This window comes from Elephantulus edwardii, unplaced genomic scaffold, assembly GCF_000299155.1.
Source record: "Elephantulus edwardii isolate Elephantulus edwardi_28Jun2011 unplaced genomic scaffold, EleEdw1.0 scaffold00096, whole genome shotgun sequence".
NCBI classification, from domain to species: domain Eukaryota; kingdom Metazoa; phylum Chordata; class Mammalia; order Macroscelidea; family Macroscelididae; genus Elephantulus; species Elephantulus edwardii.
In genome coordinates, this window is record NW_006399846.1 from 4994844 (window position 1) to 5000699 (window position 5856).

The 5856-nt window shown below is 42.5% G+C and overlaps 1 pseudogene; it reads left to right on the top strand.

The window, feature by feature from the left end:
* Positions 1–5476, top strand: part of LOC102873804 — a 21421-nt pseudogene extending 15945 nt beyond the window's left edge.
* The last annotated feature ends 380 nt before the right edge of the window (positions 5477–5856 follow it).

The window sequence follows — 5856 nt, forward strand, 5'->3', positions numbered from 1 at the left end:
TGATGCCTTTGAGCTGTGGTGCTGGAGAAGAGTATTGAGGGTACCGTGGACTGCTAGGAAAACAAACAGATTCATCCTGGAAAGGGTTAAACTGGCGGCTCCTTGGAGGCAAGGATTCTGAGGCTCCATCTAACATACTTTAGACATGTTGTAAGGAGGGACCAGTCCTTAGAAAGTGACATCAAGCTTGGTAGGGTGGAGGGACAGCGCAGGAGGGGAAGGCCCTCTATGAGATGGATTGATTTAGTGGGTGGGGTAATCGGGATGGGTGTATCAGAGACGGTACGATAGGCACAGAACAGAGCAGAGTTTAGGGCTGTTGTACATAGGGTTGCTATGAGTCGCAAGTGACTCGACGGCACATAACAACAACAACAATGTTATAAAACAAAGTTTAAGTGATTGGTTGAATGAAGCCAATTGAAATAACTCTAGTACATATAGAAAAATTTATTTTCTTGTCAAGAGTAATGAACAGAAAGAAAGGAGAGTAAAGGAAACCTCTGAAATTGAGAGTAGATGTTTGTGGGGAGCAGGGTGCCATATTGACAAAGCTCGAGAATCTTTCATTTACCAGCTGTGTTCCCAACTTCTCCACATCACTTCCCCGTTGTCTTCCCTAAGTCTGAACTAATTTCTTGGTTTGTCCTGAGCATAACAAACATAAACTCTCTCCTATCACTCAATGAGAGTCTTGTGAAATCTTTCACACACATTCTGCCTGCCCAGTCCATAGGACGCCTGGTGGTTTACCTCCCAGGAGCTATAGTGATGGGGGCCAGGAGAAGTTTTCCAGTAAGAAGGATATTTGAGGTGGAAAATGAGGCAGATTAGGAGTCAAGAGAGAAAGAAGAGTGTTACTGACCAGGTATCCGGACTTCTCAAATGTCCTGTGCTTTCCAATCTGCATCTGAGGATCTGAGGTGATCTGAGGTTCTTTAACATTTTATTGTCTTGGAAAAATAAGCTTCTTGTCATGGGCACCACAGGTGAGAGAGTAGTAATGTGGGTTCTGCAGTATTACAGGAATAATTTGTTTTCAGGTTTGCAATGTGGGGGGAGGGAGGGAACAGGGAGTAAAGGTGTGAGTCTGTGATTAATGGTATAATGAATCCACCTCCCTTGTGTTTATTCCTAAACCAGGACAGACATTTTCAACAGAGGGTCTCCGAACAGGGAATTTAAACACTTCTGTCAACCATGTGCAAAAGTGGTTAAATCACATGTAGATGATCACATGTTTGGTGGTGGTGGTACCACTGGATCTGCTCCAACTGATGCTGATACGGCTTACAGCAGAATAGAAGCCCACCACATCCCGAATCTTCCTCAGTCTCCGCTGTGTCTGAGCCTACTGCTATAAACATATTGTCAGTACAATGACAATCTCACTGAGGGTCTTCCTCTGGTTCACTGACGCTCTAGTTTACCAAGCATTTTGGTCCTCCAGGGATTGGCTTCTCCTGACAAATATCCAAAATATGTGAGCTAAAGTCTCTCCACCCTGACTTCTAAGAAGTATCCTAGCATCCTAGCTTCTTGTTAGCACAGTGGCTAGTATCCCTGCCTAGCACGTGAGTAACCCAGCATTCAAGAGCCTTGACTGGGAGTTCAAGTGAAAAACGCATCCTTTGGGAAGGATGGAGGACAAGTCAGCATCTGTTCCCAAAGAAACTCTCAGCCCTTAGCAGCTGATAGGAGCTTTAGAGATTATTTCACGTATACATCCCTTAGAGCTCTGGTAGCGTCATGGTAAGAAGTTGCACTGCCAACTGAAAGGAAGGTGGTTGGAATCCAACCAGCTAATCCAAGGGAAGAAGATCAGCCATCTCCTCTGTGCAACTTATAACCTCTGAAAAAAAACCTGCTGGAAGGTCACCTATGGAACACACATGCAGTGGATTGTGTTGGGCTGCTATCCAAAAGGCTGGCAGTTCTAGTCCACCAGAAGGAAGATGAAACCATTTGCTTCCATAAAGATTATACTCTTGGAAATACCATGTGGTAATTCTACTCTGCCCTGTGGAGTCGCTATGAGTTAGAATTAACTCAATGACAGTTGAGTGAGTTTCTTTGTTTTTATACAACCGTCTCTCTCCGATTTACAGCTGAGGAACACAGGTACAGATAGCGGGAGGAATGTACCTAAAGTTGCACACACACACTTAAAAGGAAATGTGTTCCAACTTTGACAGGAAAAGTGATACACAGGACAGAGATGAGGAAGATATTTACTTGAAGAATGCAAAGTAACTAAATGGGCACAGTGAAACATGCTATGTTAGCACATTTCATTGATCTGATCCTGGAATGAACCTTTCCAGGTAGTGATTAAATCCTGACAGCTATTGAGGCAAGCACCATTATTGAGGTTTGGCTCTGGTATATTTCTTTTCAATAGACATAAAGTCTATTTTAAAGATCCCTGGATGGCACACATCATTTGACCACTAATGATAAAGGATGGTAGTTCAAATCCACCCAATGGTGCTACAGAAGAAAAGTCTGCTGATCTGCTTCCTTTATATTTACAATCAGGAAAACGTTATGGAAGTTCTACTCTGTTAATTTATGAGTTCTCTGTGAATCAGAATCAACTTGATGGCAAGGGGTTTTATAATTTAAAACAGCATTAAACTTACAGAAAAATTGAACAGAATCCAGACAGTTCTCATATACTTTCTCACCCTACACTTCTACATTTAGTTGTTGTTAGGTGCCAAGGCGAGTATGATTCATAGTGACACTATGAACAACAGATCGAAATGCTATCCTATCCTGTGCCACAAAAGAGCCAAATTTTGTCCCAGCTTGTGCCACATTCCCATAGTTTCCCCAATAATTAATATCATGCATTAATGTGATAGATTAGTATCAGCTTATGAATGTATGTTGTTGTTGTTGTTAAGTGCTACCGAGTTGTAGGTGACTCATAGTGACCCTATGAACTAAAAACCTGAACACGTGTATAAATTTCATCCTTTCTCCAGGCTCAGAGGGTTTCTAAGGCAAGCTATTTCAGAAGTGAGTACCACTCCTGCTTCCAAGCTTGTTTTAATTAGAGAGCTCCTCCAAAGAGTGTCCACCATGTGTAACCATCATCACATTTGACACATCAGTGTCATAGTGCTCAGCTTCACAGAAACCATGAGTTACCTCTGTATAGCGAGTGGACCAGGGTCTTATGAATGTATATTGATATATTATTAACAAAAGTTCATAGTTTATGTTATGGTTCATCTTTGTGCTATACAATCCTATGGATGGGTTTGTTTTAAATTTTTATTGTGTAAAAACGTTCCACATTCAACAGTATGTATATAATGCGTTCCATGATGTTGGCTGCATTCCCCATTTCTGCTCTAGGTTCTTTATGTCCTTTAGTCAGAATTTTCTACTCTTGTCTGCTTCTCATCTTTGCTTTGGGGCAAATGTCCTTTTGATATCATATAATTGATTGTTCTAAGGAACATAGTCCTCTCGGATGTTATTGTTTATTTTATGGACTTGTCTATTCTTTGACTGAAGGGTCAGTTCCAGGTCAGAAGTGTGCCCTCTCTGTTTTGATGAATGCATAATGTCCTGAGTTCACTGCAACAGTGTGACAGTGTCGTACTGAGTAGGTTCACTGCCCTAAAAGAGTCCTTGTTCCAGTGCTTTGCCTTGTCCATCTTCCCTATACTTGGCAATCCTCTTTGGGAAATTATTGCAGACAGAAGTCTAAATGATCTACTCACAGAGGAGTGTTATCAGTTGCATATGCTCAATACTGGGTGTTAACACTTAACAGAGGAGAGCTCATCATGCAAAGCATGTCCCATATTATAGATACTCTTGATTGATGACTTATCTATGCCTATGTCTGCTGTTGAATGTTATTGTTATTTGCCATCAAGTTGACCCCTAACACATAGTGCATCCATTCATGAAGAATGAAACACTGCCTGATTCTGCACTGTTCCTATGATTAGCTGCAGAGCAGTTGTAGAAAACCCATTGTTACCCAGAGGGTTTTCACTGGCTGGTTTTCACATGAGTTCACTAAGCTTTTTTCCTAGCTAATCTTAGTCTGAAGGCATTGCTGAAATTTGTTCAGTGTGATGTTGTTGTTGTTGTTATGTGAGATCAAGTCGACTATGATTCATAGTGATCCTATACACAATTGCTTAGAGCCAATCTCATTGTCTCCAACACTCCTACCCCCACTACACCAGTAACCATGTCAATCCATCTCATTCAGGGTCCATATCTCCTGCATTGTCCCTCCACCATTCCAAGCATTACGTCCTTCTCCAAGGACTGGTCCCTCCTGGCAACATTCTCAAAGTTTGTGAGACAGGGCTTCAAAATCCTTGTCTCCTGGTTTCAACATCCTGGAGCAACCTTTGTGTTCTCTTGACAGTCAATGGTATGTTCCGTATTCTTCTCCAGCACCACAATTCAAATAGCAAATACAAAACTGCAAGCCACCATTGATAGACGGTGGCAGCTCTGAGGTGCTTTGGCTGGAACTGAACCCCCACCTCCCATATGGAAGGTGAGAACTCTACCACTGAGTGTTCTTAATCCCTAGTCATTCCTTCTTTGGTATTCTTGTACCATACAGCTGTTTAATACTCTTTAAAATGTAGGGGCCAGTGGGTGGCCTTGGCTAGGAGGCCACTACCTCCACGATGGCCACTGCTGGTTGAGGGGCAGCGAGTGTGGCTGCCCCAGCCTGCAGGCAACCTCGTCTGTGCCCATCTGACTCTGGAGGAAAGGGTCAAAATTTTCAGAGATTAGTCTGCTCAACAAGTGGGACCCCAGGGCCTTCTGTATGTTCAGCAGAGAGAGTTTGCAGTGGTCTTCCCAAAGGATGGCTCCATCTCTATTCTGGTTTCTGATGACGCCACCACTTGTCACATTGTGTCCTGAGGCACACAGGTAATGGGGCTACCTGCTTGACACACTGTGATAGATCCGACACCAAAGCTGAGGTTCCTTTGATCATCAACTCTATAAAATCCTTTTCTGAGCCCACAAAATGTAGCAGGCTGAAGTGCACCTTGTGGGTGGCTTCAGTGACGATAGGCAGTTGTCACAAAACCGTAACAACTTCTCAATGAATTTGTGACAGACAAGAAGATGACATCCACTTTGTGACATTATGTGTGACAGATTAAATGACCAGGAAGAAAATGAAAGCCATTTTCCAATAATTTATGGCATTGCTGTCAACATAAAAGCTGCAGAGATGTACAGAGCCTCCTTCCAAGACTGAGGGCCAGAGAAGGAGCTGCAGGCTGCCCGGTCTCTGACGAGAGGATCAATAATTAGCACTGACAATGAACAGACAGAGCAACTTCGCATAGGACCACATGTGGATTTCTGATTGCAGCAAGATGACAAGCAAATACTAGAGAACCTTTCTTCTTCACCTCTGGACAAGCCCACCACTTCGTGGGAGACACATCAGATCCACCTTGAGGTTCTTTAAAAAAAATATCCATACCCTACTAATGCACTGTTTCTTGAAAATAAAGCTCTATTAAAAAAAAAAAAGATGGATTATATAGGGAAAGAGCAGAAGCCAGGAATTACCAAAGATCTGACAGAGGCCAAGGCTGGGGCTGGAGGAATGTGGGCTTGGAATCTATGCCAGGTCTGTGATAGATTTCCTTATATGGGGTCTTTCAAATGACCTTGAATATAAAATACTATTTTGGAAAAAAAATGTTAATATAAACACTCAGACATTCATTGTTGCTACTGTTGGTTGCTTTAAAGAAGTACATTCTATGCACACCCATGTTCATTGCAGCTTTGTTCACAATAGCAAGGAGTTGGAAACAACCTAAGTGCCCATCAACAAACGAA